The sequence below is a fragment of the Eleutherodactylus coqui genome, chromosome 1 (assembly GCF_035609145.1).
Source record: "Eleutherodactylus coqui strain aEleCoq1 chromosome 1, aEleCoq1.hap1, whole genome shotgun sequence".
Lineage (NCBI taxonomy): Eukaryota > Metazoa > Chordata > Amphibia > Anura > Eleutherodactylidae > Eleutherodactylus > Eleutherodactylus coqui.
In genome coordinates this window covers 262937668-262951458 of record NC_089837.1, presented here as the reverse complement: position 1 = coordinate 262951458, position 13791 = coordinate 262937668, and positions in this window count along the sequence as shown.

Genomic DNA, 13791 nt, shown 5'->3' with positions numbered 1-13791 from the left:
CGATCGAGCACCGCGATTTTCGAGTACTTCCGTACTCGGGTGAAAAGATTCGGGGGGCACCGGGGGGCAGGGGAGGCGTGGCGGGGGGTAGCAGCGGGGAACAGGGGGGAGCCCTCTCTCTCCCTCTCCCCCCCACTCCCCGCTGTAACCCCCCACTCACCCACGGCGCCCCCCGAATCTTTTCGCCCGAGTACGGAAGTACTCGAAAATCGCGGCGCTCGGGTGAAAAAGGGGCGTGGTCGAGTACACTCGCTCATCTCTTATTGTCTCATGATCCTTTATGCATACAGATTGAAAAGGACTGGTGATAGAATGCAGCCTTGCCGTATGCCTCTCTCGATTCCGAACCAATCCGTGTTTCCATAAGCTGTTCTGACTGTTGCTTCTTGGTTGTTGTAAAGCGACTTTATAAGCTGTTCAATATCTTCTGGGACGCCCATTTGCTTCAGACACATCCAAAGCTTGTCATGTTCAACACAATCAAATGCCTTGCTGTAGTCGATAAAACACATGTACACGTCCTTCTGATAATCTCGGGTCTTCTACATAATCCAGCGCAGGTTCACGATTTGGTCTCTGGTGCCACAAACTTTGCGGAAGCCAGCTTGAACATCTGTCAGTTCCCGCTCAACAATTGTTGTGATGCATTTTTGTATGATCTTTAAAATAATTTTGCTCACATGAGGCATGAGGACAATGGTGCTGTAATTGTAACATTCTTGAGCATCAGCTTTTTTTTGGAAGTGCAACGAAGACAGATCTTTTCCAGTCTTTGGGCCATGATTTGGAGCTCAAGATCTTTTGACATATGTCGGTTAAGACTGACACTGGCTTGAGCAGTTCGGCTGGTATGTGATTAATGCCTGGAGCTTTCCTGTTGGGTAGTTGTTTCAGGGCCCATGTGACTTCTTCCTCCAGAATTCCCGATTCTTGTTCTACTTGAAGTATGTGATCTAATGGGTTGTCTGTCTGATTGTCTGCATAAAACTATGCTGTATATTCTCGCCACCTATGCTTGATTTGATCTTCTTCTTGTAATAATTTGCCATCCCACTCATTAAATTTGCCAACCCTCTCATACTAATGCATTAAGTAAACTAAAATCACAGTTTCTTGCAATAAATAACCTCTCTTAAGTCAAAATATTAATTTCATTTTCAAGTTTTAGGAATTACTTACCTGGGGATTACACTAACAGCTCCTTTGTCATTGTTATATGAACACAATCATTAACCTCCCATTATAACTGTGGATTGAGACCAAGAGCATTACAACAAACAATATATTTCATGAGTTAGTAGGGCCACCTCTTTCCAGATGATAACCCTCCCAAAAAATCTATACATTTCCAATCACTCTTCCTTTGAGTTCCATTTGTACTGCACGGGATAGTGGATTTCAAGCCATGGCAATCTTTGGCATTCCTATTCAAATGAATGAAGTGAAAGCATGCATGTCTGACCACCATTCATTTGAGTGTATGGATGGTGGTCCCAGTAGTCAGACCCCTACCAATAAGAAACTTAATCCCTAACTTTGTGAGTAAGGGATAAGTGTTAAAATTGCCACAATCAATTGACATCTTCAAGTTTTCAATTTGTATATTTAAACCATTAGTGACAGGTTTATTTTGCACCTTAAGGCCTCGGTCATACGGGCGTTTTTTCCCGCGAATTGCGAATCGCATGACGGATGCGCATCCGCAAATCGTGTGACCGGGGCCGAAAATTCGCCTGAAAAATCTGCACCTAGCCGCATTTCATTAGAAACGGGCCGGAGTAGTGCAGGCGCTGTCCAGCGCATTGAATTCAATTGAGCCGGCAATACAGCTGGCTCCATTGAAAGCAATGGGCTGCAGGCGATCTCACAATGAATTTTCGGGAAGGGCTTAAAAATATAAGCCCTTCCCTGAAATTCATCCAGAAATGTGTAAAAAGTAAAAAACAAATATACTCACCTTGTCCCGGCAGACGGAGTTCAGCCGCGGCCGGCTGGCAGTTCTCCTGAACTGCTGTGAGTAGTATTCAGCAGCCGGGGATTTAAAATCCCCGCCTGCTGAATGAGCTGCCTCTGATTGGTCACAGCCCTCACCAATCAGAGGCAGCACATCACTCACTCATTCATGACTTCATGAATGGGTGAGTGAGTGCTGCCTCTGATTGGCTCAGCTCAGGGACCAATCAGGGGCAGCTCTTAGCTATTGAATGACGCGGCTGAACTCCGTCTGCGGGGACAAGGTGAGTATATATTTTTTTTAACTTTTTACACATTTTTGGATGATTTTCAGGGAAGGGCTTATATTTTTAAGCCCTTCCCGAAAATTCATCCTGCGCTCGCCGGCAGCCCATTGCTTTCGATGGAGCCGGCTGTATTGCCGGCTCCATTGAATTCAATGGGCTGGACAGCGCTCCGGTGCTCCGGCCCGTTTCAAAGGAAACGCGGCTAGGAGCAGATTTTTCCGGTGATTTTTCGGCCCCGGTCACGCGATTTGCGGATGCGCATCCGTCATGCGATCCGCAAATCGCGGCAAAAAATGCCCGTCTGACCGAGGCCTTATACTGCACAGAGAATGCAGTGAAAAATAAAAATAAAAAACATGCCAGAATTACTGATTTTGTTAATCTTGCCCCTAGAAAAAATTAAATACAAAGTGATCAAAATCCTAAAAAAATAGATAAGTGAAGACTAGAGTTCATCCCGCAAAAAACAAGGCCTTCTAGAGCTCTGGCAATGGAAAAAGAAAAAAAAAGTTTTAAATGTACAAAAATAGCAAAACCTAAAAAAACAGTATAAACTTGGTATCGCCGAAATCGTGTTGACTCAGAGAATAATGTTATCACATTATTTATTCTGCACTGAATGCTGTAAAAATGAAATCCAAAAAACAAATGGCATATTTTTTTTTTTTTCCCCCCAATCTCCCTGCAATTTTTTTTTACAAAAGTTATGCAATACATTATATATACCCAAAAATGGTGCCATCAAAAAATACAACTTGTCCTGCAAAAAACAATATGGGTGTGTCAATGGAAAAATTAAAAAGTTATGGCGCTTGAAACGCGACTGGAAAATTACTTGAAATTAAATGATTGGCCCATTTAAAAAACCTGCCCTGGTAGGTCTGACAGGGTGGAAAGAAACCCACCACTGAAGGGGTTAATGAACAAGCAATTTTGTTTTAAAATTTCTTCATCATTGCACTCCAAAAGCTATAACTTTTTTATTTTTTCATTGGCATAGTCATATGAGGGCTTTTTTTAATAGAACAAGTTGTATCTTATGTATTATTTAACTTTTAATAATTTGTTCTAAGGGTAATGGCCAAATTCCTATTGTCTTTTGTTTTTTTAAGGTATTGATTATATGATATAAATGATAACATGTTATTTTTTAAATCATCAAAGTTACTGTCATGCCAAATTTCCATTTTTTTATGTGTTACTATTTTTGCACAATTTTCCTCTGAATTGTATTCCCATCACTATATTCCAAGACCCATAACCCCTTAAGGACATGGCTTATTTTGGGCTTAAAGATGCAATGATGTTTGGCGAATTTTCATCTCCATTTTTCAAAAGCCATAACTTTTTTATTTTTCCGTCGACACAGCCGTATAAGCACTTGTTTTTTGTGTGGCAAACTAGTTTTTATTGGTGCAATTTTGGGGTATATAGACTATATTGTAAAACTTATTATTTTTTTATGGTTTTTTTTTACAGCGTCAATCATGCAGCATAAATGACACAATAAATTTTTTCTGCGGGTCGGTACGATTACAACAATAACAAAATTCTTATTTTTTTAGGTTTTTTCACTTTTCTGCAATAAAAACCCTTTTTTTGAAAATCTTTTTTTTTTCTAAATCGCTGCATTCAAAGTCCTATAACATTTTTATTTTTCCATGGACGGAGCTCTGTGAGGGCTTATTTTTTGCGAGACAAGTTGTAGGCTTTATTGATACCATTTTGGGGTACTAATGGCTTTCTTGATCACTTTTATTGCGTTTTTTGGGAGGCAAAATGCTAAAAATTAGCATTGTGCCTCAGTTTTTTAGCGTTTTTTTTACACTTTTTGCAATGCAGGATAAAAAGCATGTGCAACTTATTGTATGCACCGTTATGGATGATATTAAATATGTGTGATTTTAATTATTTTTTTAAAATTATTTTATGCTTATTTCAAAAAAAGCACAAAATAACATCGCAAGAGACTGATAACGTCACAGAGGCAGGAAAGGGGTTAAAGGGGTTGTCTCACGAAAGCAAGTGGGGTTATACACTTCTGTATGGCCATATTAATGCACTTTGTAATATACATCGTGCATTAAATATGAGCCATACAGAAGTTATTCACTTACCTGCTCCGCTGCTAGCGTCCCCGTCGCCATGGATCCGTCTAATTTCGCTTTCTCCTGGCGTTTTTAGACGCGCTTGCGCTGTGCGGTCTTCTTCCTGGTGAATGGGGACGCTCGTGCCGGAGAGCTGGTCATCGTAGCTCCGCTCCGTCACGTGTGCCGATTCCAGCCAATCAGGAGGCTGGAATCGGCAATGGACCGCACAGAGCCCACGGTGCACCATGGGAAAGGACCCGCGGTGCATCATGGGTGAAGATCCCGGCGGCCATCTTGGTGAAGGATGAAGTAGGAAGATGGAAGACATCGCAGAGCGGGGATTCGGGTAAGTAATATGTTTTTTTTTTTTTAACACATCCATTGGGGTTGTCCTGCGCCGAACGGGGGGCCTATGGAAAAAAAAAACAAACGTTTTGGCGCGAGACAACCCCTTTAACAGCGGGGGTCGCATCTGCAATGCACCCCCCTGTTGCAACAGGAGTCTGGCTATCAGTGACAGCTGGCTCCCGCTGCCGCATAGTGCAAGATCTCTTCTGAGATCGCAGAACGTAAGTTTATGCCCTGTTGCGGGAACTACCCTGCTGCCAGGACGTAAACTTACACACTGGAGCTGGAAGGGGTTACCATTTGTATTTTTTTGCTAACTGTACTGTGCTTGTTTTTTGTAGGTAAAGTTGTAATTTCCATTGATGCCATTATGGGGTACATGAAATTTTTTGGTGAATACATGAGAAACAGCAATTCTGTCTTATCTTTTTGTGTTCTTGAAATGCATGACCCATTGTTTTCAATGGCACAGTAAGACACATCGATGTTGCTTAGTTTTGAGCGACATCTGTTTACTTTGAATCAAGGCAGGGCAGGCCAAAACAATACTGGTCCACTCCACCTGCATTCACTTGAACAGCTATCGCTTCTGTCTAAGCATAGAAGTGAAAGCCGAGCAGCAGTCCATCGAATGGCTGTCAGGAGCTTATGCACCCGACAGTCGTACTGTGTAAAGCGATCTTAGGGGAAACAACCTCAAAACCTTTGTTGCAGTGTTTCTAGAATCGCTTCCTTTCTAGTATTCTGGTACAGGTTTTGTATGTGTTTTTCCATCTTCTGGCTCTGATGGGAGTGGTATTAGGTAAGACTTGCTGTGGGTAATTTGTCAGGACTATTTAACCTGGCCTTGTGCTTTGGTCAAGGCTATTTAATTTCAGTCTTCATCTGACTGTGATAGAAGTCTGAGCTAGATGCTGGATCTCCTGTTTGCCTGAGTCTTCCCAAAGGTAAATACTGCAATTATTATCCTTTTCATCTTGTCATCTGTGGTCTTTTCCTATCCCATGTAGGGTTTGCTTGTGGCCCAGGTACGTGGTCAGGTGCACCCTTGTCAGGTCGGGTTATATGTGCATAGGCAGGTCCCTTTCCTGCATAAGGGTCTTTAGGGACAGTGTTTTTTTGTAGTGGTTTTCTTTAATGCTTTCTACAGTTTGGTGTACAGTTGCATAATATTTAAGGTGTACAGATCCAGCTTGTTCTGCTTGGATGTGACAACCTTAATGGATATCTTTGTTTTGAGCAGTAATGATGGCATGATGGCATCAGTAGACAAGCAATGTCTGCATATTTGCAGTCTATATACTGAGCAAGATTAGAGGATTACTTTATGTGATAAATTTAATTGATTATACAAACTACATTATAATTAGAGATGAGCGAACGTACTCGTCCGAGCTTGATACTCGTTCGAGTATTAGCGTGTTCGAGATGCTCGTTACTAGAGGTGAGCACCATGCGATGTTCGAGTTACTTTCACTTTCATCTCTGAGACGTTGCGCGCTTTTCTGGCCAATAGAAAGACAGGGAAGGCATTAGAACTTCCCCCTGCGACGTTCAAGCCCTATACCACCCCCATGCAGTGAGTGGCTGGCGAGATCAGGTGTCACCCGAGTATATAAATCGGCCCCTCCCGCGGCTCGCCACAGATGCATTCTGACAGAGATCAGGGAAAGTGCTGCTGATACCGGAGCTGCTATAGGGAGAGCGTTAGGAGTGATTTTAAGCTTCAAGAACCCCAACAGTCCTTCTTAGGGCCACATCTGACCGTGTGCAGTACTGTTGAGGCTGATTTTTGCAGTGTTGCACATTTTTTATTTTTTTTTGCATATCGGCCGTGCAGAGCATTGCGTCCTGCAGTAATTTTATATAGTCCACGGCCAGTAGTGGTGGTGAGGCAGGGACAGTGAAAGACACATCCAGTCTATATACGCAGTGGGCTTTTCCAAAAAAATTTGGGGAAAAAAATCTATTTGGGCTGCCTGTGACTGTCCTGACTGTACTGCGTCTCTGCTGGGGGTAGTTGTCCTAATTCATACGCAGCCAGCTAAGTGTTACAGCAGGCTTGCGCAAAATTCTTTCCTGTCTCTGCTGTGCGTTCCGTAAGCGAAGTCAGCCTCCAACCACAGGCCAATAAGCGGCACATTTAATTACAGCGTTCTGTTTCTGCAGTACTGGTAATACAGCATGCTGAGGGGTAGGCCTAGAGGACATGGACGCGGGCGAGGACGCGGAGGCCCAAGTCAGGGTGTGGGCACAAGCCGAGCTCCTGATCCAGGTGTATCGCAGCCGACTGCTGCGGGATTAGGAGAGAGGCACGTTTCTGGCGTCCCCACATTCATCTCACAATTAATGGGTCCACGCGGTAGACCTTTATTAGAAAATGAGCAGTGTGAGCAGGTCCTGTCGTGGATGGCAGAAAGTGCATCCAGCAATCTATCGACCACCCAGAATTCTGCGCCGTCCACTGCTGCAACTCTGAATCCTCTGGCTGCTGCTCCTCCTTCCTCCCAGCCTCCTCACTCCATTACAATGACACATTCTGAGGAGCAGGCAGACTCCCAGGAACTGTTCCCGGGCCCCTGCCCAGAATGGCCAGCAATGGTTCCTCTCCCACGGGAGGAATTTGTCGTGACCGATGCCCAACCTTTGGAAAGTTCCCGGGGTCCGGGGGATGAGGCTGGGGACTTTCGGCAACTGTCTCAAGAGCTTTCAGTGGGTGAGGAGGACGATGACAATGAGACACAGTTGTCTATCACTCAGGTAGTAGTAATTGGAGTAAGTCCGAGGGAGGAGCACACAGAGGATTCGGAGGAAGAGCAGCAGGACGATGAGGTGACTGACCCCACCTGATTTGCTACGCCTACTGAGGACAGGTCTTCAGAGGGGGAGGCAAGTGCAGCAGCAGGGCAGGTTGGAAGAGGCAGTGCGGTGGCCAGGGGTAGAGGCAGGGCCAGACTGAATAATCCACCAACTGTTTCCCAAAGTGCCCCCTCGCGCCATGCCACCCTACAGAGGCCGAGGTGCTCAAAGGTCTGGCAGTTTTTCACTGAGAGTGCAGACGACCGACGAACAGTGGTGTGCAACCTTTGTCGCGCCAAGATGAGCCGGGGAGCCACCACCACCAGCATGCGCAGACATATGATGGCCAAGCACCCCACAAGGTTCACCGCCTCCGGTTTGCACCGCTGCCTCTCCCACTGTGCCCCAACCTGCCACTGAGATCCAACCCCCCTCTCAGGACACAGGCACTACCGTCTCCTGGCCTGCACCCACATCCTCACCTCCGCTGTCCTCGGCCCCATCCACCAATGTCTCTCAGCGCACCGTCCAGCCGTCGCTAGCGCAAGTGATGGAGCGCAAGCGCAAGTACGTCGCCACGCACCCGCACGCTCAAGCGTTAAACGTGCACATAGCCAAATTTATCAGCCTGGAGATGCTGCCGTATAGGGTTGTGGAAACGGAGGCTTTCAAAGGTATGATGGCGGCCGCGACCCCGCGCTACTCAGTTCCCAGTCGCCACTACTTTTCCCGATGTGCCGCCCCAGCCCTGCATGACCACGTCTCCCGCAACATTGTACGCGCCCTCACCAACACGGTTACTGCCAAGGTCCACTTAACAACGGACACGTGGACAAGCACAGGCGGGCAGGGCCACTATATCTCCCTGACGGCACATTGGGTGAATTTAGTGGAGGCTGGGACAGAGTCAGAGCCTGGGACCGCTCACGTCCTACCCACCCGCAGAATTGCGGGCCCCAGCTCGGTGGTGGTATCTGCGGCGGTGTATGCTTCCTCCACTAAACCACCCTCCTCCTCCTCCTCCTACGCAACCTCTGTCTCGCAATCAAGATGTGTCAGCAGCAGCACGTCGCCAGCAGTCGGTGCCGTGCGGCACGGCCCACGAACTGCTGCAGGGTCTGACAGAGCAGACCGACCGCTGGCTTGCGCCGCTGAGCCTCCAACCGGGCATTATCGTGTGTGACAACGGCTGTAACCTGGTGGCGGCTCTGCAGCTCGGCAGCCTCACACACGTGCCATGCCTGGCCCATGTCTTTAATTTGGTGGTTCAGCGCTTTCTGAAAAGCTACCCACGCTTGTCAGACCTGCTCGGAAAGGTGCGCCGGCTCTGCTCACATTTCCGCAAGTCCCACATGGACGCTGCCACCCTGCGCACCCTGCAACATCGGTTTCATCTGCCAGTGCACCGACTGCTGTGCGACGTGCCCACACGGTGGAACTCTACGCTCCACATGTTGGCCAAGCTCTATGAGCAGCGTATAGCTATAGTGGTATACCAACTCCAACATGGGCGGCGCAGTGGGAGTCAGCCTCCTCAATTCTTTACAGAAGAGTGGGCCTGGTTGGCAGACATCTGCCAGGTCCTTGGAAACTTTGAGGAGTCTACCCAGATGGTGAGCGGCGATGCTGCATTCATTAGCGTCACCATTCCTCTGCTATGCCTCTTGAGAAGTTCCCTGCAAAGCATAAAGGCAGACGCTTTCCGCTCGGAAACAGAGGCGGGGGAAGACAGTATGTCGCTGGATAGTCAGAGCACCCTCCTGTCTATATCTCAGCGCGTTGAGGAGGAGGAGGAGCATGAGGAGGAGGGGGAAGAGACAGCTTAGCCCACTGCTGAGGGTACCCATGCTGCTTGCCTGTCATCCTTTCAGCGTGTATGGCCTGAGGAGGTGGAGGAGGAGGAGGATCCTGAAAGTGATCTTCCTAGTGAGGACAGCCATGTGTTGCGTACAGGTACCCTGGCACACATGGCTGACTTTATGTTAGGATGCCTTTCTCGTGACCCTCGCGTTACACGCATTCTGGCCACTACGGATTACTGGGTGTACACACTGCTCTACCTACGGTATAAGGAGAACCTTTCCACTCTCATACCCGAAGAGGAAAGGGGTTCGAGAGTGATGCTATACCACTGGACCCTGGCGGACAAACTGACAGCGCTAGTGGCCGAAGGTGCAGTTCCGAGGGCCACGTAGCAGGGGAGGCGCGGAGATCAGGCAGCATGTACAGCACAGGCAGGGGAACACTCTCTAAGGCCTTTGACAGCTTTCTGGCTCCCCAGCAAGACTGTGTCACCGCTCCCCAGTCAAGGCTGAGTCGGCGGGAGCACTGTAAAAGGATGGTGAGGGAGTACGTAGCCGATTGCACGACCGTCCTCCGTGACACCTCTGCCCCCTACAACTACTGGGTGTCGAAGCTGGACACGTGGCCTGAACTCGCGCTGTATGCCCTGGAGGTGCTTGCTTGTCCTGCGGCTAGCGTCTTGTCAGAGAGGGTGTTTAGTGCGGCTGGGGGAATCATCACGGATAAGCGTACCCACCTGTCAACCGACAGTGCCGACAGGCTTACACTCATCAAGATGAACAAAGCCTGGATTTCCCCAGACTTCTCTTCTCTACCAGCGGACAGCAGCGATACCTAAACAATACGTAGGCTGCACCCGCGGATGGAAGCATTGTTCTCTATCACCACCAAAAACGTGGACCTTTTAGCTTCATCAATCTGTGTATAATATTCATCCTCCTCCTCCTCCTCCTGAAACCTGACGTAATCACGCCGAACGGGCAATTTTTCTTAGGACCACAAGGCTCAGTCATATAATTTTTGTAAACAATTTTTATATGTTTCAATGCTCATTAAAGCGTTGAAACTTGCACCTGAACCAATTTTTATTTTAACTGGGCTGCCTCCAGGCCTAGTTACAAATTAAGCCACATTAACCAAAGCGATTAATGGGTTTCACCTGCCCTCTTGGTTGGGCATGGGCAATTTTTCTGACGTACATTAGTACTGTTGGTACACCAATTTTTTGGGGCCCTTGCCTACAGTGTAATCCAATAAATTTTTTGCCCACCTGCATTAAAGCTGACGTTACATCAGCTGTGCTGGGCACTGCAATGGGATATATTTATGTACCGCCGGTGGCTTCCTGGCACCCACCCATGCTGTCGGTCCACACGGAGTTGTAACTGCATGTGTCCACTTCTAAAGAACCCCAGTCTGACTGGGGCATGCAGTGTGGGCCGAAGCCCACCTGCATTAAACACGACATTACCTCAGCTGTGATGGGCAATGCAATGGGATATATTTATGTACCGCCGGTGGCTTCCTGGCACCCACCCATGCTGTCGGTCCACACGGAGTTGTAACTGCATGTGTCCACTTCTAAAGAACCCCAGTCTGACTGGGGCATGCAGTGTGGGCCGAAGCCCACCTGCATTAAACATGACATTACCTCAGCTGTGATGGGCACTGCAATGGGATATATTTATGTACCGCCTGTGGGTTCCAGGGAGCCACCCATGCTCTGGGTCCACAGGGACTTCACAATAGGGAGTTGTACCTGCCTGTGTCTATGAATTAAAAACCCCGGTCAGGTTGGGGCATGCAGTGTGGGCCGAAGCCCACCTGCATTTAATTTGACGTTAGCTCTGCTGTCCAGGGCACTGCAATGGGATACATTTATGTACAGCCGGTTGGTTCCAGAAAGCAACCCAAGGTGTGGGTGCACACGGAATTCCCATTGCGGAGTTGTACCTGCCTGTGACTATTTATAAAAAACCACGGTCTGACTGGGGCATGCAGACACCTTGACAGAATGAATAGTGTGTGGCACATAGGTTCCCCATTGCTATGCCCACGTGTGCAGCTCCTAATGGCGGTGGCACAGGATTATATTTCTCATTGCTTCTGTGCAGCATTGTGGGCTATCGCCCCGCCCCTTTTAAAGAGGGTCGCTGCCTAGCCGTGCCAACCCTCTGCAGTGTGTGCCTGCGGTTCCTCCTCATGACAGACGCACTTATAAATAGACATGAGGGTGGTGTGGCATGAGGGCAGCTGAAGGCTGCGCAGGGACACTTTGGTGTGCGCTATGGACACTGGGTCGTGTGGGGGGGGGGGTTGGGCAGCATGTAACCCAGGAGAAGTGGCAGCGGAGTGTCATGCAGGCAGTGATTGTGCTTTGTTGGAGGTAGTGTGGTGCTTAGCTAAGGTATGCATTGCTAATGAGGGCTTTTCAGAAGTAAAAATTGTTGGGAGGAGGGGGGCACTCTTGCCGCTATTGTGGCTTAATAGTAGGACCTGGGAACTAGAGATGCAGCCCAACATGTAGCCCCTCGCCTGCCCTATCCGTTGCTGTGTCGTTCCCATCACTTTCTTGAATTGCCCAGATTTTTACAAATGGAAACCTTAGCGAGCATCGGCGATATACAAAAATGCTCGGGTCGCCCATTGACTTCAATGGGGTTCGTTGCTCGAAAGGAACCCTCGAGCATCGCGAAAATTTTGTCCCGAGTAACGAGCACCCGAGCATTTTGGTGCTCGCTCATCTCTAATTATAATACAAAGGGAAAGAACCAAGAAAGGTCATGTATTCAAAATTTGCTATATAACATAGAACAACTGAAAATACAGTTCTGTTCTGGGCATAAAAAAAGCCTGAATGTCCCTCAAAAAATAAAAGCAAAAAATGAAATGGAAAGAAAAAATGTTTTTAGAATGCATTATATTTTTATAATGCAATAGATAGTTTTTATGAATATTTTTATTTTTTTTAGATTTGAATTCAAATGTACCTTAGAGCAATCACGAAACAAGTTGCTTGCAATTTTTTTTTAGTTTGCATGCTTTATAGTCAAAAGTATGTAGACTTCTGTCCATTATACCTATATAAGCTTGTTGGATATCCTATTTTGAAAGCATGAATGATAATATAGATTTGGGGCCACCTTTTGAAACTATAACACTCCACCATTTAGGGAAAGCTTTCCATAAGATTTTGTTTGTGTAAATGTATTCCTAATCAGCCAACACAGCATTTTTCTGGCACTGATGTTAGGTGACAAGATTTGGCTCACAATCAGTGTTCAATTAATTCCACAAGTGTTCAGTGAGGTTAAGGTATTGGCGGAGTTTCAGATGCATGCAGTTACCACAGCACGAAAACCCAGTCTACAGATCTCATGAGTTGACAACTACTCCCCACAAAGGCAGAATCAAGCAACTTTTTTTTTTTAACTTATTTCTAAGCATCTGTTGGTCAATAGATATGTACAACTGAGTCACTGAAGGTGATCAAATTATTTATGTTGAAAGCTTAACAGTGTATAGGCTGAAAAAAAACCATATCCACTAGTTATGATCCTAACTCTGTATGATTTGAGCATTACAATATTTACATTTAAAAATCACATTGTTGTGTCAGATGAAAATCTTTTAAAGTGGAGGTATTAAGGAAATATATACAGTGTATGAAACGTATCCTCAATGTATTATTCAACCATGTAAAGTGGTCCAGATAATGTATAGATGAGTTTAACCTGTGTTTTTCTTACAAAAGTGTGTGTTTGTCTGTATGCACTTTTGTGGAAGTAGCAAGTATTGTATAACAACTGTTAATTGCTCAACACTTATGATAGGCAACAGGTAATACAGCTTTTAACCACTGACAATGACACATGTTTGGAATGGGGCCAATGTAATGATTAAACAGATTTACAACATTTTAGAATGATCAATAATGGAAAGTTAACTTTACAGTTAGATGAACATTGCTGATGTTCTTTAAAACAGATTCTGAAATTAGCCAGTGAATCATGGCAATTGTTAAAAACACATTAGTTTTACTTTTCACTAATGGATAAGTACAAATTATACTTAAGTAAGCACAGAGCCCTGTAGTAATGTAATATTGAAGTCTCCCCAATGAAAGATAAAAGCTGAGTTAGAATAAATTGTCTTTTTTTCTATTGGGCAACAAAACCACAATGTTAAGTTTTGAGAATCTATTTGCTATTATTTTATCAAGATGACATATTTTGAAAACTAGTTATAGAATTTATTAGGTTAATCTAACCTCCCAAACTGTGAAGTATTGCGAATATTTTTTGTTAAATAATTTATAGCTATAGGGCCTAAATTATAGATCTGATTTAAATGGCCGCTGCACTTTGAGGCAGTTTATGTTAATGCAATAGCTAATGTAGTGAATAGCAAAAGTGAAATTCATTTCATTTACTTAAAATTACATCTATTGCACTGAAAAATCATTCTAAGGTGCTGGCCACTCAGAGTCTACCTTCCTTCAAATTTGCTGT